This window comes from Danio rerio, chromosome 6 (genome assembly GCF_052040795.2).
Source record: "Danio rerio strain M-AB ecotype USA chromosome 6, GRCz13ab, whole genome shotgun sequence".
Lineage (NCBI taxonomy): Eukaryota > Metazoa > Chordata > Actinopteri > Cypriniformes > Danionidae > Danio > Danio rerio.
Window position 1 is genome coordinate 13,240,734 of NC_141026.1, and position 18,700 is coordinate 13,259,433.

General features: G+C 40.3%; 1 long non-coding RNA gene across 2 annotated transcripts; it reads right to left on the reverse strand.

Annotated features, from left to right (window-relative positions):
• Nucleotides 1–5,269: 5,269 nt before the first annotated feature.
• Nucleotides 5,270–17,589, reverse strand: LOC147843394 (uncharacterized). Of its 2 annotated transcripts, none has more exons than XR_015493339.1 (5): nt 17,405–17,589; nt 17,182–17,252; nt 16,405–16,487; nt 12,452–15,043; nt 5,270–7,399 (listed from the first exon to the last, which is right to left on the reverse strand). It is a non-coding gene; the product is annotated as an uncharacterized LOC147843394 (long non-coding RNA). The 2 variants fall into 2 exon arrangements; XR_015493340.1 differs by having other exon boundaries at nt 17,182–17,288; nt 17,405–17,585.
• Between the last annotated feature and the right edge of the window lie 1,111 nt (nt 17,590–18,700).

The following is an 18,700-nucleotide window of genomic DNA, read 5'->3' on the forward strand; positions in this document are numbered from 1 at the left end:
AAAAATGGTGACAAAAGAGATGCTAAAACACAGAGAGCCTACTGTTTATAGTCACTTTCCCCACACACACACACAGAGAATGGGTGAGAAACAAACAAAACGAGACACTAGAGACAGACAAAAGATTCAGCTCAAGGAATGGTGGGAATTTTATTTTTGAAAGATGGGAGTAGTGAATTCTCATGCGCTATAAGAAAGTAATAGAAAATATAGCAGTGTGAGAAGGGAAAGATATCAGACTTTGGAGGACCACCTCATTCAAGCCAGCTTTGTGGCTGCTGGATTCAATGTTTCTTCATTCATAGGCATTTTTCTGTAACTTCTCTGTTCCGTCTGCTTGCAGACAAAGCTGTCTCACATCATAAAAGCAATCTGATCATCATCAAATCAAGAGTTAATCGTCGCTTCGCCAACCGTCTTGCTGTTTTCATAATTTTGGCTGGCGGAGGAACTTGACGAGTGATCCGATCCAGGATTACAGATGACTCTGGGTTGATTGGGAACTGTACTTCAATGGTCAATGTCTCGCTCTTATGATAAATCCTACCATTCCAGCAGCATCATTCCCCTCACATTCTCTAATTAGTTTTCAATGTGCTGTAAGAAGATGGATTATCATCTAATATCACCCCTCAAAAATTAAAATTTGATTTAAAATCTCTGTCTTTGAGAGAGAAAAAGTTCACGTTAGACCAGGATGAAACTGATTATTGTTCTGTCAGTATTTTCTCAGATGCTGTTTAAATAAATGGCATTAAGAATGAACAACTGGCCTCAAAATTAAATATTTTAAGCATAATTTATTAACGTTGCACAGCAGGTAATTTCAGTAATTGTACAGTGCATCTGGAAAGTATTGATAGCGCTTCACTTTTTCCACATTTTTCATGTTACAGCCTTATTCCAAAATGGATGAAATTCATTTATTTCCGCAAAATTCTACACACAATATCCCATAATGACAGTGTGAAAAAAGTTTTAGAACTTTTGTGAAAATGTTTTTAAATTAATGCAAATTTATTGAAGGTAAAAAAACAGAAAAAGCACATTAACATAAGTATTCACAGCCTTTGATGTGAAGCTCTCAATTTAGCTCAGGTACATTCTGTTTCCACTGATCATTCTTGAGCTGTTTCAGCAGCTTAATTGGAGTTCAGCTCCAGCGTTCTTCTGTGGGCAGAGAAGAACCTTACAGAAGGACAACCATCAGTGCAGCAATCCACCAATCAGGCCTGTATGGTAGAGTGGCCAGACGAAATCGACTCCCTGTCTGGAATTTGCCAAAAGACAACTGAAGGACTCTCAGACCATAAGAAACAAAAGTCTCTGGTCTGATGAGACTAAAATTGAGCTCTTTAGAGTGAATGCCAGGCGTTACATTTGGAGAAAACCAGGCAGCGCTCATCACCAGGCTAATACTTTCCCTACAGTGAAGCAAGATGGTGGCAGCATCTTGCTGTGGGGATGTTTTACAGCAGCAGGAACTAGAAGACTAGTCAGGGTAGAGGGAAAGATGAATGCAGCAATGTACAGAGACATCCTGAATGAAATGCTGCTTCAGAGTGCTCTTGAGCTCATACTGGGGCGAAGGTTCATCTTCCAAAAAGACAATTACCCAGAGCACACTGCCAAAATATCAATGGAGTGGCTTCACAACAACTCAGTGAATGTTCTTGAGTGGCCCAGCCAGAGCCCAGCTCTAAATCCTATAGAACATCTCTAGAGAGATCTGAAAATGGCTATACACCGTCGCTTCCCAAGCTTGTGGCATCATATTCAAAAAGACTTGAGGCTGTAATTGTTGCCAAAGGTGCATCAACAAAGTATTGAGCAAATGTTGTGAATACTTCTGTACATGTGATTTTTCAGCTTTTTTATTTTTAATAAATTTGCAACAATAATAATAATAAATAATTCACATGGTCATTATGGGGTATTGTTTGTAGAATTTTGAGGAAATAAATGAATGTAATCCATTTTGGAATAAGGCTGTAACATAAAAAAAGTGGAAAAGAGCTATGAATACTTTCTGGATGCACTGTATATCATGATATAACATTATTAACTTTATCAGATTATGGCATTTCAATATTTCAATATGCATCTAGATTATATCTGAAATAAAGATGCCATCAGCATACAGATAAAGACATATTCCTCAGTTCAAACAAGCCTGAGCACAGATCCTAGAGTAGTGGGTGGCATCATCTCTTCAGCAACCTCAGCTGGGCCCTAATGGTATTTGGCACATTTGGCCTTGTAGATTTTTAGAAAACAGAGTCTCTAAAAACACATTTTTCACACTCACTGCATGTGAATTATGTAGTATTTTTCTGAAAGATAAGAACATTTATTATCACATTATATTTATTTAAATATTAATATTTATAATAATTAATCATAATTTAATTGAAAGCATTGTTGTTGTTTTTTAGTGGTGGATGACATCGCAATCATAATTAAGCAGAAGCTGTGATTGTCATCCATATCTTGTCAAAGATGCACAGTTCTGTGATCAGTAGAAAATCTAACCGGGAAAGGAAGAAAACCCCATTAATGTAATGTGCATTTATATAGCGCATTATAGTGCTTTACAATCATGTAAGGGCGTCTCTCCTCACCTCCACCAGTATGCAGCTTAATTTGGATGATGCGACGGTAGCCACTGGACAATGACAACTGTGCGTTCACCACACACCAGCTGCAGGTGGAGGAGCGACAGTGATAGAGCCAGTTCAGTGGATTGAGATGATAGAGAGGTCACGATGAGTAAGGGCTGAGAGAGGGAATTTGGTCAGGACACCAGGCATATACCCCTACTCTTTATGAGAAGTGCCACAGTGAGTCAGGACCTCTGTTTAACATCTCACCTGAAATGTGGTGCTCACTGAATACTGTTCAAACAGTGTCCTCTTTACTATACTGGGGCATTAGGACTCACAGACCACTGGTTGAGCACCTCTGCTGTCCTCATAGACACCACTTCCAACAGCAACCTAGTTTTTCCCAAGTGATCTTCCATCCAGGTACTAACCAGGCTCAGCCCTGCTGTACCCCATTACCTTGTTCTTCTCCGGTACTGGTTTGAGCTTTGGGATGAGTGTTGTTACACACCCAATCAATGAACACTTACATCACTGATAGTTCCTACTGTACTAGGTAAGACCCTGCTCTGAAATAGGAGCTTATTTAATTCCCCAACTGGAATTCCTAGAATTAAAATTATTCTCAGTTCATGATGTGCGCACACACCAAAAAGTGGGTACATCCGCTATGAAAAAGCCTGATGCAAAAGCCTCTAAACAAAGGGGAAAATGAGAAGCCAAATCAGTGAATATAATCAGTTAACCGTAACTGTAAAAACAAACTAGGAACGAGGAAGCAATAGGAACTGGGAAGCACATGAACCAAAGAAACAAGTAAGTCCAAAAAAGAGAACATAACCATTACAATTAAGACTGAATTCAGCTTTGGGCTGTATAAATTTACAGATTATGTTCCCCACCTGTGATGTTATTCTTCTTTTCTGATTTTCATTAATTTCTCTCTCTGTAAACTTTAGATATCACAGCCAAAACCTGTATTGCTGCAATAAGCAAAATGCAAAGTTTGCTTCATTCTTTTTTCCCCAAATCATCTCCCCAATTGACAGGCCTCAATTTTGTTGTCAGTTTTAAAGGGGGATATTTGTTTGAGAGTCGAGGATGTGGTATTTACCATATTTACACACAACCAAGCTCATCTCTGCTCGGGCCTCTGGGTGGCATTTAAACCCCTCAGTCCTTCAGTATTAAATCATCTTCTGTCCTTCATGAAGGACCTAAGGGACAGACCCATCCCGGACCTCTCATTTCTCTGTCATTTTCCTTTTAATTACCTCCCATACATTCCTGTTTGTAATATCCACCTTTTCATAACAAGGTGTTTATTTGACCTCATAATGTACACCACGCTTTGTTTTCTCTTAGCCAGACTTCAAATTAGCTCATTTCTTTAATAGGAGATGGCACATAAATCCACAAAACAGTGAATTTTAACTATAGGCTCACAAAAAGTTTAGATGTTCAATGAGCTACGAACATGCGAAGAGAGTCATGTGTATTTTTGTTTTGATGCGGCTGTTGGCGAAGGCTTGATAAAAACCCTTCACGTTCTGAGCAAGAGAAACCTGGTGTAATAAGTCTCTTAAATGTGTGTATTTGCAGGTTGCTATGGCAGCTCCAGGCTTTTGTGCTCGTAATTTTGTAGAAAGGCACAGCCTAACAATTCTAGAGGTAATTATTAAGAGAATGAATGACTGATGCGTAGGGTTTAGTTACAATATATATAGTGTGTGTAATAAGACATGGAGCCTATAATTAAAATATTATGGGTATTACTGCACACTGGAGTATGTTTATAATAAAATACAGTTTTAGTTTTTACTTAAAAAAAATCCTTAGCATGTTATTTCTTTGTGTTTGTGAAATGTACTAACAAAAAGTAACTGCATATTGTTTCTACAGCAATTTTTTTGTGTTCAGTATATTCCAAGTGTTATATACATTTAACATTATACATTTAAATATTATATATGATATACATACAGTTCAGTCTGGTTCCTGAAATTGATTGGCTGATAGCCAATAGATTAATAAACTCTTTACAGTTTTTTTTCAAATATTGCAGCTGTTGGACAACATAATGTACCTTTGAGGCTTTTTTAGGAGATAATTGTTTAGATTGCAACTATGCAGTTTATTTATAAGAACAGTGCCTATTTTAAATATGTATCATTTCAGAGATACAGCTTATTGGTATCTGTCTGCCTGTCATACTGAGCAGAGCAAAGACCGTTGATGTTCCACCACAAGATGGCGACAGAGACTGCATAATAAGTACAACAGCTGATCAAATCATAATAAAACAGTTAAGTGACTACAGCCCTGCTCACACTGTGAAATTTCAGTCATGATTTTGTCATCTCAGACAAATTTGGTAAAAGCCAAAAGATTCCTGAATTCCTAGGTTAAAATCTGTGATCTTTAATCGTTGGTTTTACATCTACACAGACAGCCGCTTAATGCTCGTTGCGATCAGATTTTTCTTCTGATGAAGTTCTGACAGTGTCAGAAGATTTCAGACACATTCCTGCAGTGTGGCAACAGCTGCTGTGAGCGTCAATTCAAGAAGCAGTAGGAGCGCAGAATTTGATGACGCAATCCATGCGACAATTTAAATGACGACGGGGAAATGTCACAACAGTTTTTTTTTTCCTGGTTTTATTATTGAGGCATGCCGCATGCAAAATTGCTGCTACAGATTGTTTTCCTTTGCTGCGAGGAATCATTTCAGAACGTGGGATAGTAAAAGTGTCACAAGTGGATGACGTCAAACTCTGGGGGTGTTTTCTTTCGTGTTTAGCGCCCCTTCATTGTCGTTCAGTCTGACTTTATGACAGCTGAGACCTTACAGTGTGACATGGGAGGCATGTTCATGCAGTCTGACTTGCTACAATCTTTTAGGACTTAAAAAATAAATAATTTTTAATATTTTTTTAAAGTTGCACATTGTGAGCTGGTCTTAAGTCAATCTCTTTTGAATGTTGTGGTGATGTCTTTATACCCTGGTCTGGTAGTGTTTCTGGTAGTGTTTGCTTTGCTTTGGCTTTTTCGAGGTTAAATATTGTATTATTCTATTTGCAACAGAGAAATACTAGGAAATGTCTCTAGACTGATGGTATTTCATGCCGTTCAACCTTATAATCTTAAAATGTGAGCAAAATCAACAGTTTAATCATAACTTATGATATTACGCTAGAAAATCCTTCAAATACTAGCTCTAAAGTGACGTTTGTGAAGTTGCAATGGTTTCTGCTGTTCTGACGTCAGCTGCAGATGTGAATGAGTGGCGAAAAAAAGTAGTTCCTCATATAAAAGGATTTTTAGACTCTCCGTGTTTGATTGTCTTTTTATATACACGATTATGCCATCAAACTGTTGTATAAACGCAATACACAGTCAAAATTTTTAGGACAAATTTTATTTGTTCAACGATAATTTTAAAATGTTTATTTTCAATGTTTTGAACGAGATAATTCATCTTTTATAATTAATATTTCAGATTTGTTCAGTTATGTATTGCATGTACTGTTATATAAAAGTGAAGCGAACTTCTTATTAACTATTATTCCTGTGATTTATTTTTTTAAATTGATCATTATTAGTATTATTATTAATATTATTAAGTATTTTTGCAGTAATGAATGGCATTGGAACTGGTTAATTAAAAATATTATTTTCAGATTTTTTTTATTTTGAACTGGTTTTAAAATTAGATTAGCAGCATCAATGTAAAACCACAGTTTTCAGTTAAAATGCTGTTAAAAAATGCAGTTTTTTCTTTATTATGATTTTTACATGTTTCGACAAATAAAATAACAGCAGCTATTAATAATGATTATTTAATGGACCCTGAAGTTTAATATTTAATTTGAACTCCTTTGACGATTGCCACACAGTTGATTCCAACAAGTGTGTGTGTGTCTGCGAGTGTGTGTGTGGTTTAATTGGCCTTATGGGGGAGGTGATCTTGCACAGAGATCAGGTTAATGAGGATGTTAATATAGACGTAATGGACATTTCCCACAGGAAACAATGTCCTGTTGTTCTGGACTCGAAAATTAAGGCATTGTGGGATTACGGATGACTCAATTAGTCAAATTTTTTAACTGTACACACTGGTCTTACATAATAAAATGTGCCAATCATTTTCACCAGTTCAGCATAACCTTTCACTGATTTAATATATGTCTGTTCACATATTTTAAATTTAGCCCAAATCTGTCTTGGAAAAACACTGTAAGAAAGAACAGCTGCATGTTTTTAAACATATAACATCTTAAAAAAGAGAAGGGTTTGGCACTGAAAGCATGGCGGCAATTAACAAGTGTGCTCAAGAGCTGTTATCAAAAGGACAAGAGATCTATTAGCAAGTGCCTGTTTGTGTAGATGCACCTTTTTGTTTAAAAGTGTAGACTGCAGAAGCACTGGGTTAGAAATTAATCAAAGCAGGGTACAGACCAAAAAAAGAACTTAAAATAGCAAAACAAGATATTAACATTAAGAAATAAAATGAAGCATTATCTTTGTTACATTTCTAATCAATTATTAATTGTCATTTGATTCAGAATTTGAGTATCCATACATTGTAAAAATAATGGTTGCCTTACAATTTTAAGCTAAATCAATTTAACCCTATGACTCATTCCAACTAATATTATATTAAACTGACTTAAAATAGCTTGCGTAAATCCTAAAATTAAAGGTGCAGCATGTAAGTTTGAACTAGGTATTACATCCCTGGATCAAAACATGCAAGCGCAGGTTGCCAGATTGAGGAGCAAAAGGAATGTGTGTGCCTGTGTCACGGTTTATGGATCTGTGTGTTCCTCCTGTATGTTATGTATCATGCCTTGTGTGTTGTCATGTGTGAGGGTGTGTGTTTGTTTACCTTTTGTGTTGACAGCGTGCTAGGATCAGCTGATGTCATCAGCTGACTTATCATCCTCCAGCTGAACCTCATTTGGCTGGCTATAAATTCCTCCTGTGGTATGTGCTGGTTATCAGTCCGTTGTTGTCCTTGTTTGTCCTTGTTCCTGACTGTTGTCTCCCGGTATCATCCGCTGTCTGTTTGATGTCATCGCTGTGGTCAGTGGCTCTCTTTTGTTTGAACTTTCGTGTGTCCTTTGTTCATTAAAACACTCGCATTTGGATCCTCCTTGTCTTGATTCGTGACAGAACGGACTGATCAAACATGGATCCAGCGAGTGTCTCCGGTCTGGCTGAGGTTGTTGCACACGCTACCACACGCATGAACAGACATGACGATCAGATGGTCACCATCAGTTGCGCTGTCCAGGCGCTGGTCACTCAGATCTCTGATCTCACAACACGGTTGCAACGTCTTCATGCTGTCGGTCTTCAGCAGCCTGTTGCAGCTAACCTTAGTCCATCTATGCCGGTTCCTGAGCGAACAGCTGGATTTTCCGAGCCTCGCCTTCCACCTCCAGCGTTCTACTCCGGAGAGCCTGAGTTTTGTCGAGCCTTTTTAGCGAAGTGCTCATTGTACTTTTCCCTGCAGCCTTCCTCGTTTTCCACGGAGGAATCGAAAGTGGCGTTTGTCATCACGCTTCTCACCGGAAGAGCGGCGCAGTGGGGAACTGCTGTGTGGGAGAGGAAACTCCCATGCTGCTCTTCATTTGACACCTTTTCGACAGAGCTTAAAAAGGTATTCGATCGAGGTTTGGCGGGCAGAGAGGCGGCACGGGCGCTAACAGAGTTGCAGCAGGGGCAACGGAGTGTCGCTGACTACTCCATTGAGTTCCGCACCCTGGCGGCCGAGAGCGAATGGAACGCGCAGGCGCAGTGGGACGTCTTTCTCCATGGGCTGGCAGACCAGATAAAGGATAAAATATTCGCCCTGGATCTTCCTAAAACCCTCGACGAACTCATTGATCTGGCCATTCGTGTGGATTCTCGTCTTCAGCTCAGGGAGAGAAACACGCGACGCACGCACGCTCTGGTGAGATCACCTTTTCCGGCTGTCACGGTAGTTCCGGGGCAGGAGGCCACGCCCCTCGCGGATCCCGAAGGCATGCAGATGGGCCGCTCTAGGCTGTCGCTGGAGGAAAAGCGCAGACGCCGCAGCAAGGACCTGGTGTTTCACAGCGGTGGTGTTGATCACATCGCGATTGAGGGTAAAAGCCAGAGCCCGTCAGTAGAAAAGAGTTTACTGACGGGTGGAGTATCTTTGAACAAATCTTCCCTTGCAGCTACTCTTTTGAATGTTATGTTGGAGTGGTCATCTGGCAATTTTAGTACTCAAGCAATTATTGACTCTGGGGCGGAGGGAAATTTTATTGACTCTGCTTTAGTAAAAAAACTCAGACTTCCTGTGATTTCTCTCTCCCAACCTATATCTGTTCATGCTCTTAATGGTTCTTCTCTTCCGTCCATTACTCATTCAACTGGTCCAATAAGACTGATCACCTCTGGTAACCACTCTGAAATTATTCATTTTTTTTTAACAGAAGCTCCTGTCACTCCAGTAGTCCTTGGGCATCCTTGGCTGGTAATACACAATCCACATATTAACTGGAGACAGGAATCTGTAATATCTTGGAGTGAGAGCTGTCATGCTACGTGTTTGTTGTCTGCCTGTTCTTCTGTGTCTCGTTCTGTTTTTCAGGAAGAACACATGGATCTGTCAAACGTGCCCAAGGAGTACCTCGACCTGAAGAGAGTGTTCAGTATGACTATGTCGTCCCTATGACTGTGCTATAGAGTTATTGCCAGGTACGTCTCCGCCTAAAGGCAAACTTTATTCGCTCTCTGTTCCAGAGAGGGAGGCCATGGAGAAATATATTTCTGATTCTCTAGCAGCCAAGATCATCCGCCCTTCTTCATCACCAGCAGGGGCGGGGTTTTTTTTTGTGAAAAAGAAAGATGGCTCCCTCCGTCCTTGTATAGACTACCGAGGGCTGAACGCTATCACGGTAAAGAATACATATCCTTTGCCGCTGATGTCTTCTGCCTTCGAACGTCTGCAGGGGGCATCCTTTTTCACGAAATTAGACCTCCGCAATGCTTACCATTTGGTCCGCATTCGAGAAGGCGATGAATGGAAGACTGCCTTTAATACCCCCAGGGGGCACTTTGAATATTGTGTTCTTCCTTTCGGTCTGTCCAACGCCCCTGCAGTCTTCCAAGCACTCGTGAATGACGTGTTGAGAGATATGCTAGATCAGTTTATTTATGTTTACCTGGATGACATACTGATATTTTCTCATTCTCTCCAGGAACACGTTCAACACGTCAGGCGAGTGCTTCAGAGGCTGCTAGAGAATGGGCTTTATGTCAAGGCGGAGAAATGCGTTTTTCATGCACAGTCTGTTCCTTTTCTGGGACATATCGTGTCAGTCGAGGGGATGCGCATGGATCCAGAGAAAGTTCAGGCTGTGGTAGATTGGCCAACCCCAGATTCCCGCAAGGCCCTGCAGAGGTTTCTTGGTTTTGCCAATTTTTACCGGCGTTTCATTCGCAACTTCAGCCAGCTCGCCGCACCTCTGACTGCCTTAACCTCCCTCAAGACTCCGTTCAGGTGGTCCAATGCAGCGCAAGTTGCGTTTGATCATCTGAAAAGCTGCTTTGTTTCAGCACCTATTCTTATTGCCCCTGATCCATCACGGCAGTTCGTGGTGGAGGTTGACGCATCAGAGGTGGGGGTCGGTGCTATCCTGTCCCAGCGCTCTTCCTCGGACGGCAAGATGCATCCCTGCGCGTATTTTTCTCATCGTCTCAACAATGCTGAACAAAATTATGATATTGGTAATCGAGAGCTGTTGGCCGTCAAGCTTGCATTGGAAGAGTGGCGTCATTGGCTAGAGGGTTCGGGGGTTCCCTTTATCGTTTGGACCGATCATAAAAATCTGGAGTACATCCAATCCGCCAAAAGATTGAACTCTAGGCAGGCGCGGTGGGCTTTATTTTTCGGACGTTTCGATTTTTCCATCTCGTACCGACCAGGTTCCAAGAATGTTAAACCTGATGCACTTTCTCGAATTTTTGATCACTCTGAGCGCGCATCATCTCCTGAGACCATCGTGCCACGCAGACTTTTTATCTCTGCTGTCACCTGGGAGATCGAGTCGAGGGTCCGCATGGCCTTAGAAGGGGTAACGCCTCCGCCTGGATGCCCACCGAGTCGTTTATTTGTGCCAGAGGAATTACGGTCTGACGTCATCCGTTGGGGTCACTCTTCCAAGTTGGCCTGTCATCCAGGGGTGAGTCGTACCTTGTATCTAATCAAACAACGATTCTGGTGGCCAGTTATGGCTCGTGACATAAGGAATTTTGTGTTGGCTTGCTCAGTTTGTGCTGTTTCTAAGACTTCCAATCGCCCCCCCCGCTGGACTTCTTCAGCCGCTGTCAGTGCCATCGAGACCCTGGTCCCATATTGCGCTAGATTTCGTTACGGGTCTTCCCCCCTCCAACGGGAATACGGTGATTTTGACCGTAGTGGACCGGTTTTCGAAAGCCACTCACTTTATTCCTCTGCCCAAATTACCATCAGCCAGAGAGACAGCGGCTGCTGTCATTGACCATGTCTTTCGTATTCATGGCCTCCCGACGGATGTGGTTTCTGACAGGGGGCCTCAGTTCATCTCTAAATTTTGGAGAGAGTTTTGTCATTTAATGGGGGCGACTGTTAGTCTTTCTTCTGGTTTCCATCCTCAGAGTAACGGTCAAACGGAGAGAGCCAACCAAGATCTTGAACGCATGTTACGATGTTTAGTCTCTCAGAATCCATCCTCCTGGAGCCAGCAGCTCTCATGGGTTGAGTACGCACATAACTCATTACCAGTGTCTGCCACGGGCCTCTCTCCATTTGAGTGTAGTTTAGGGTACCAGCCACCTGCTTTTCCCAGTCTGGAATCCGAAGTCGCGGTTCCCTCTGCCCACGCCTTTGTCCAGAGGTGTCGACGTACTTGGAATAGGGCCAGACAGACCCTCCTTCAAGTAGGTTTGCGCACCAAGGCTAAAGCCGATCGCCACCGGTCTAAGCCTCCCGTTTACGTTGTCGGTCAAAAAGTGTGGCTTTCATCTAAAAATATTCCTCTCCGCACCGTATGTAACAAACTTGCACCTAAATTCATTGGCCCGTTTTCTGTCACCAAGATCATTAGTCCGGTGGCAGTCCGCCTCAAACTTCCTCCAGCGTACAGGAGAATTCATCCCGTTTTTCATGTCTCTAAATTGAAGCCCGTTTTTCATACGGCCATTAATCCGCCCACTCCGGTTCCCCCCCCGCCGCGTCTCGTAGAAGGGGAGACGGTTTATTCGGTTAAGCGCATTCTGGACTCGAGACGGAGGGGACGAGGATTCCAGTACTTGGTGGACTGGGAGGGTTACGGTCCAGAGGAGAGGAGTTGGGTTCCTGCAAGGGACATATTGGATCATTCTCTCATCGATGATTACAATCGCCAGGTAAACTCTTCTGGGAGCGCCAAGAGGCGCTCTTAGGAGAGAGGGTACTGTCACGGTTTATGGATCTGTGTGTTCCTCCTGTATGTTATGTATCATGCCTTGTGTGTTGTCATGTGTGAGGGTGTGTGTTTGTTTACCTTTTGTGTTGACAGCGTGCTAGGATCAGCTGATGTCATCAGCTGACTTATCATCCTCCAGCTGAACCTCATTTGGCTGGCTATAAATTCCTCCTGTGGTATGTGCTGGTTATCAGTCCGTTGTTGTCCTTGTTTGTCCTTGTTCCTGACTGTTGTCTCCCGGTATCATCCGCTGTCTGTTTGATGTCATCGCTGTGGTCAGTGGCTCTCTTTTGTTTGAACTTTCGTGTGTCCTTTGTTCATTAAAACACTCGCATTTGGATCCTCCTTGTCTTGATTCGTGACAGCCTGACTATCATGCCTAAAGTCTGATTTAAATTGTGTTTAAATAATAAAAGCAATAGAAGATTATTTTCCATATTAATAGAAGTTTTTGTCCTAACCAAACCTCGAATTGATATATTAGAAACAGCTTCTGTTTCGTGCAGCTGAACAACAGAATAAACTATAATAGCCCCTATTATTACTAAATAATACAAGTCACTTTCACGCATACAGAGCTTTCTGGAAAATTACCTTCAAATTTCCATAAAGAGTGTATGTGTGAACAGCCCCTTTTTCAAAATACCGGTAAATTCCTTCTGGCAATTTTTCAAAGAGAAGTTGTAACATTACCAGTAATTTGCCCGAATGCTGCGCTGTGTGAACGCAGAAGGAAGATGTCTAGAACATTAAACGTCTACTTTGGCCAATCAAAACACTCATTCACAACGTATTCACATCTGCGCGGTTTATGAAAATAAAAGCCTTAGCAAACACATTTAGCTGCTAGATGTTAGTCAGATAACATTTCTATGTTCCTTCTAATGCAATTGTGGAAAAAAATATATCTGAAGGAGCCCGTGCCTACTGTTTGTGAACACCTTTTTTATTAACTTAACTTAGTCATTCCGGAAATGGGGCTAATGATCACCTCAGGTACACCTCATGTGTTAAATGTTAATAATGTGAGTTTGAATGTCTTTTTACTGAAAGCAGCATCAGATAGTTCACCTCAGATCTTGAAAATAAAATAAACCACTTAAAATTTTACTTTAGACCCAGATTCAGTACGTACATTTAATAATGTTAAAGAGGTTTAATATGAATTAATTAGATAATAAACTTTACCATTTCGTGAGTGAGTGCATATTCTTCTGAATATCTGTATTTAAATTTCTGTCTTATGTTTTGTCTGGTGCAAACAGCCAAATTGCTTATCACTGCAAATCTAGTCACATATCGTGTTGTTAGGACACGGGGTTACAATGTAACCTGCTCACCTAATGTTTACACTCATAATATTTATATTATTTGCGAATTAATACTCTCACATGTAACTCTAAATCTGTCTTATTTGGGAGTCTGCTACTGTCCACCAGAGGTCGGATTTCAGTCACAGATGCATGCTTTAAGAGGCAAAGATTTCTGACTGAATCAATGAAATACGTGGTGTTCCAACAAAGGCAACCCGGGGTGCTGAAATATAATTTTCTAAAGTGCCATTGGTCGGGTTAAAAGAACAAAAACAAAGACACCATTTTCAGCAAGTAATGCACACTTTCAAAGCAGAATATCTAACTTCAACATTGTTTTTCAAATAAACAAGAATGTTCACTTAGCATGTTTTTTAAATATATGCAAAGATATTGTGGTATTTTTATGCTCTAAAAGAGTCAAAAACTTACATACAGTGCCTTTAAGTTGGAACATGATTAGCTTAAGTTACAATTAGCTAAAAATATATGTTGTCATGACCTATTGAACATATGTTTTACAGTGAAGGAATATGTGGCAGCACAGATGTGTAAATTGTGTCTTTGTGCCCTGCAGTCTTGTTGTATTTTTGGCCTTTCTCCGTACACACAATGTAAGGAAATGTGCTCTGTAATGGATAGTGAGTTAGCACTCGTTCCTCCTAATCAGCCCCCGGCTCACCTCTCTCTACCAGGATATAATCCTGAGCAGCCCACCCCCAAATCCCCTTTATAAAACCTAATTAAATCATGCTAATGCCCATATTCCCTGGATATGACTGGCTTGGCAGATTTGAAACCAGCCAATTATGGGGTTAATCAGACCCTTGGTAATAAAGTTCCCCTTTCTCCTATACATTTGAAATGAAGCCAGAATCCTAAACGGGAGAGAAGGAGATGCAGAGAAGGAGATTATGGGATATTATATGGTGTGATTTACAAGTTTTTGAAACTATACTCAATGCAAAAAAAAAAAAGAAAAAAAGAAAAAAAAGAAATGTTTGGCACAAAGAATTACACCTCAATAAAGTGTATTGAAGAGGCAGGGCATTGCAAGTACTAGAAAGCATTTGATTGGTCAGAAGATTTAATGAGAAACTGAAGTATGATGTCACAAAATGTGTTGATTCATTTTGCAGGAAGTGATTAAGCTAAAGCTTTGATTGTTTATATTGTCTAAATGTGAATTGTCACTGTATCAGAGCTCACTGAATTACAGATCACTTTAAGACTAACATATTGATACTAACACCAAAAAAAAAACAATCATTTTGATTTCACTGGGACTTTAAAGAGGGTGCAACACGGTGGCGCAGTAACTAGCACTTTCGCCTCACAGCAAGAAAATCGCTAGTTTGAGCCTCGGCTGGGTCAGTTGGTGCTTCTCTGTGGAGTTTGCATGTTCTCCCCGCGTTCACGTGGGTTTCCTACGGGTGCTCTGGTTTCCCCCACAAGTCCAAACTGACATGTGGTACAGGTGAATTGGGTAGGCTAATTGTCAGTAGTGTATGTGTTTGAATGAGAGTGTGTGGATGTTTCCCAGTGATGGGTTGCAACTGGACGGGCATCCGCTTCGTAAAATATATGCTGGATAAGTTAGCAGTTCATTCCGCTGTGGTGACCCCAAATTAATAAAGGGACTACGCTGAAAAGAAAATAAATGAATGAAATTGTAAATTAACATCATTTTACTCTAATTTTAAAAATCAAAAATCATGTGCTAATTTTACATTGACGATTGAGGTGGTCATATTTTTTGGTTATGTTCGGTAATATGCCTCAGTGAACCAAATTTAAATATTTAATTCAATTATATCTAATTTATTAATCAAACTTGTTATTATGTTTTCAGTGTTTTGACGGATATTGAGTGGTTCTCAATGACATTTGTGGTATAAAAGAAAAAAACGGTGACCGGTTTGCTTTCCTGCACCTATTAATGGATGACCATGAAAGACTGCACATATTTTTTATTTTAGTGTTTCCATGTGTGAGCCAGTGTATAGTAAAATACAAACTATGCATCTAGTTTCACAGACACAAAAACGCCTTTTTTTAAGGAACATGTTTTGTTAACATTTACACTGTTGGTGCTCTAGATTTGTCGGTTTCAAACCGATGAATTCATATTTTTGGCACAAACATGCATTCATAATTCATATGAACCACTATAGGGGTGGTCAAATGTACATTGAAGTTATCGTTTATTTTAATTAATAATTTTATTTAAGATACAGATCAGAGCAAACTATTTTATAAACTGTTAAAGGGCAGACCACCCCATACATCTTGTTTTAATGTCCTTCAGGGGGATCAAGCGTTAATTAGGGGGATCAGAACCCTCCAAACCCCCCTGTGATTTGCAGCTTTGATTTTACTGTGATATTAGATTTGTGACAGATTTTATTTATTCAGTATAACCCAGTATAATAATAATTTACTGTTACCCAAATTACCAAATTGTGTTTTATTTTTTAAATTCTCTATCTTGTTCTGTCTTTCTTCTTTTTTATGTTGTCACAGAGGTGATCACATCTCCCACATCCTCCCCCCACCACACACACACACACACACACACACACACACACACAAAAACATTAGATCATCCAATATTGTTTTTTCAAAGGATGATAATTACTTTATTAAATCCCCTCCTTCTCATTCCCAAACATGTGGTTAGATCCATGGTTAATCGTATGTGTCCAAAATGTTAAAAATGTGCAGCCTTTGAAGTACTCTAGAAGTAAGGAAACAAAAAACCCTTGATTGGAAATCATGGGTTCAGGTCTCAAATGATTGCTGCATATCAAAGCATTACTGATACTATGTTATTAGTATTATTGTAACGTTAGATATTCCTATCCAAAATTTGTAAAGGGTGATTTTTTTTTTCTCCTCCTTATCATCGTCTTATGTCTATCTGTCATTTGAGTGATTGGAGCACATCCAAAGATGTCAAGTACAGCTGCTGTCACACACACATACACACACACTAGATCTACTCACAGAAAGTGGCAGACTGAGAGGAGAGCAGCTCCACATCTCATTTGATCTTCAACGGTTCCTGATCCAAAGATGTCACTTACAACCTAGAGAGAACAAGACAAAGTGACAGGGATTCATTCAGAAACAGACAATTCCTGCAGATGTGAGTCCTGCAGATGTGAGCTGATCGAATGTGATACTCTCAGCTTGAAGTCTTGTTTACGGAGTCTGGTTCAACAGAGAGAGAGACAGGCAGAACGGCGAGGGGGTCTCTTCTGTACCGCACACCCTAATGAGAGCTTCCCTGTTTAATTAATGTCTCAAGAATATTAATTCCGACCAAATCAATTAAGTAGGGGGTTAAGTAGGGGTGATTTTTTTTTCTCTCTCTCTCTCTCTCTCTCAAAGCTATTCCCTGTGTAAAAAGGAAACAAACACAAACAGGAGAGTGAGCCGGATGCTTATTATTGTGCATGCATCATTTCACCAGGCCCTGCGTTCCCTGCTGACTCGGGCTAATTCTAATTAAGACTAATGAAAGTCTCATTTATGAGAAAGCCTGAGACAGGTATGCAAACATTCAGGGTGGCCATGGCTCGCATGATAATGACCTCAGTACTACTTGTTAATTTAAGACCTGCCTCCTTAGCAATTAGAGCTGCCTGACACACCACAGTTCTGTCTGTATGTGTGTGTGTCAGAGAGAGAGAGAGAGAGAGAGAGAGAGAGAGATGGTGTGTGTTTGAGGGTGACTGGATGAAAGCCTGAGATCTTTATTCTGTTTCCTCAGTCACTCACCTAAAATCCTAAGGATCCAGCTGAGAAACACAGGGCATTTGAGTCTCTCTCACACACTCGCACGCTGGCTTCTGTTGCATAATGTAGATAAGAACAGCTCTTTGTGTCTTAAGATAACAAATAAACCGCCTTACAATGGGTAAATGAGATATTTTTGCACAGTGTTGGTTTTTTACGTCATGTAATTGTGTGGTCTAAGGCTCATATCGCTAATGCCACGAACCATAAACACGCCTCAGTCCGGCTCTCGTGACGTCGTCCGCGCACTCCAGCAGCGCGTCCCCGCCTCGTGCACTTATTATTCCAGTCATTATGGTAAAACGTTGCTATTCTTATTAGTAATGATGATAATGCCTGTCGTGACACACTTATGGACGTCGACATTACTGGCGCCGAATTTGACTGCTTGTTTCTTAAAGGGATAGTTCACCCAAAAAGTATCACTCACCCTCACTTGTTAAACGGCAAAGATGATATCGAGATGTTGTAAATCGCTACTTGTTGATCAATTTGACTAACTGTTTCCACATTCTGCCAATATTTTTTTGTGTGTGTTAAAAAGAAACATAGATTTGAGAGCCATGAGAGTGAGTAAATCATAGGTCTCAAACTCAATTCCTGGAGGGCCGCAGCTCTGCACAGTTTTGCTCCAACCCTAATCAAACACAGCTGATCCAACTAATCAAGGTGTATTAGACTACTAGAGAATTAAGCATTCACTTAAGCAGGTGTGAATTGGACGTGATAGAGCCAAACTGTGCAGATCTGTGGCCCTCCAGGAACCGAGTTTGAGGAGAAAATAAGCAAAATTTTCATTTCGTGGCAATCTATCCCATGAAGGTGTTATAATCCATTTTAGGTATATCTCAGTTAAGTAAGTGTGACTTTGAATCACAAAGTCTAGGTTGTTTTCTACATAAATTGTTTAGTATGTTGTAGGGGTGTAATGGATCACAACCTATGGTTTGGAATTCACATGACCGCAAATTAATTAATAATTTTTAATCCTAAATTTGTAACAATCAAAGAGAGATCGCCTTTCGCATCATTCAAATCACTATGAAAGCATTTAGGCTTTCCTGTAAAATATAATGATGATGGATTCGGAAGAAGTTGTGGCAGGATATGGTGGGTCTCTTAAAGGTGTTTTCTGTCACTACTTGTTTAGCCTGCATTAATGTATTGAGTGTAAGCTGCACAATTAATAAACAATTGGGATCTCAACAACCATGCAGCATAAATTGTAAATTAAGGTTATGTGCATATGTTAATTAATCCTTCAAATCGCTGCATTCAAATCTGAAAACGCAAAAATCAAAAAAGACATTCAATCTTTAGTCAAATAACTCAGAAGTACTGGGATAACAGTTTATAGTTTAGAAATAATCACTGCTGTTTATGAAAGTAGTAGGCAGCAATTACATCATTTAGCCAATAGGTGGCGACAACAAGCCATTAAAAATATGCCACTGAATAATTCTTCAAAAATGACACATATAGCAATGAGTGAATAACAGAA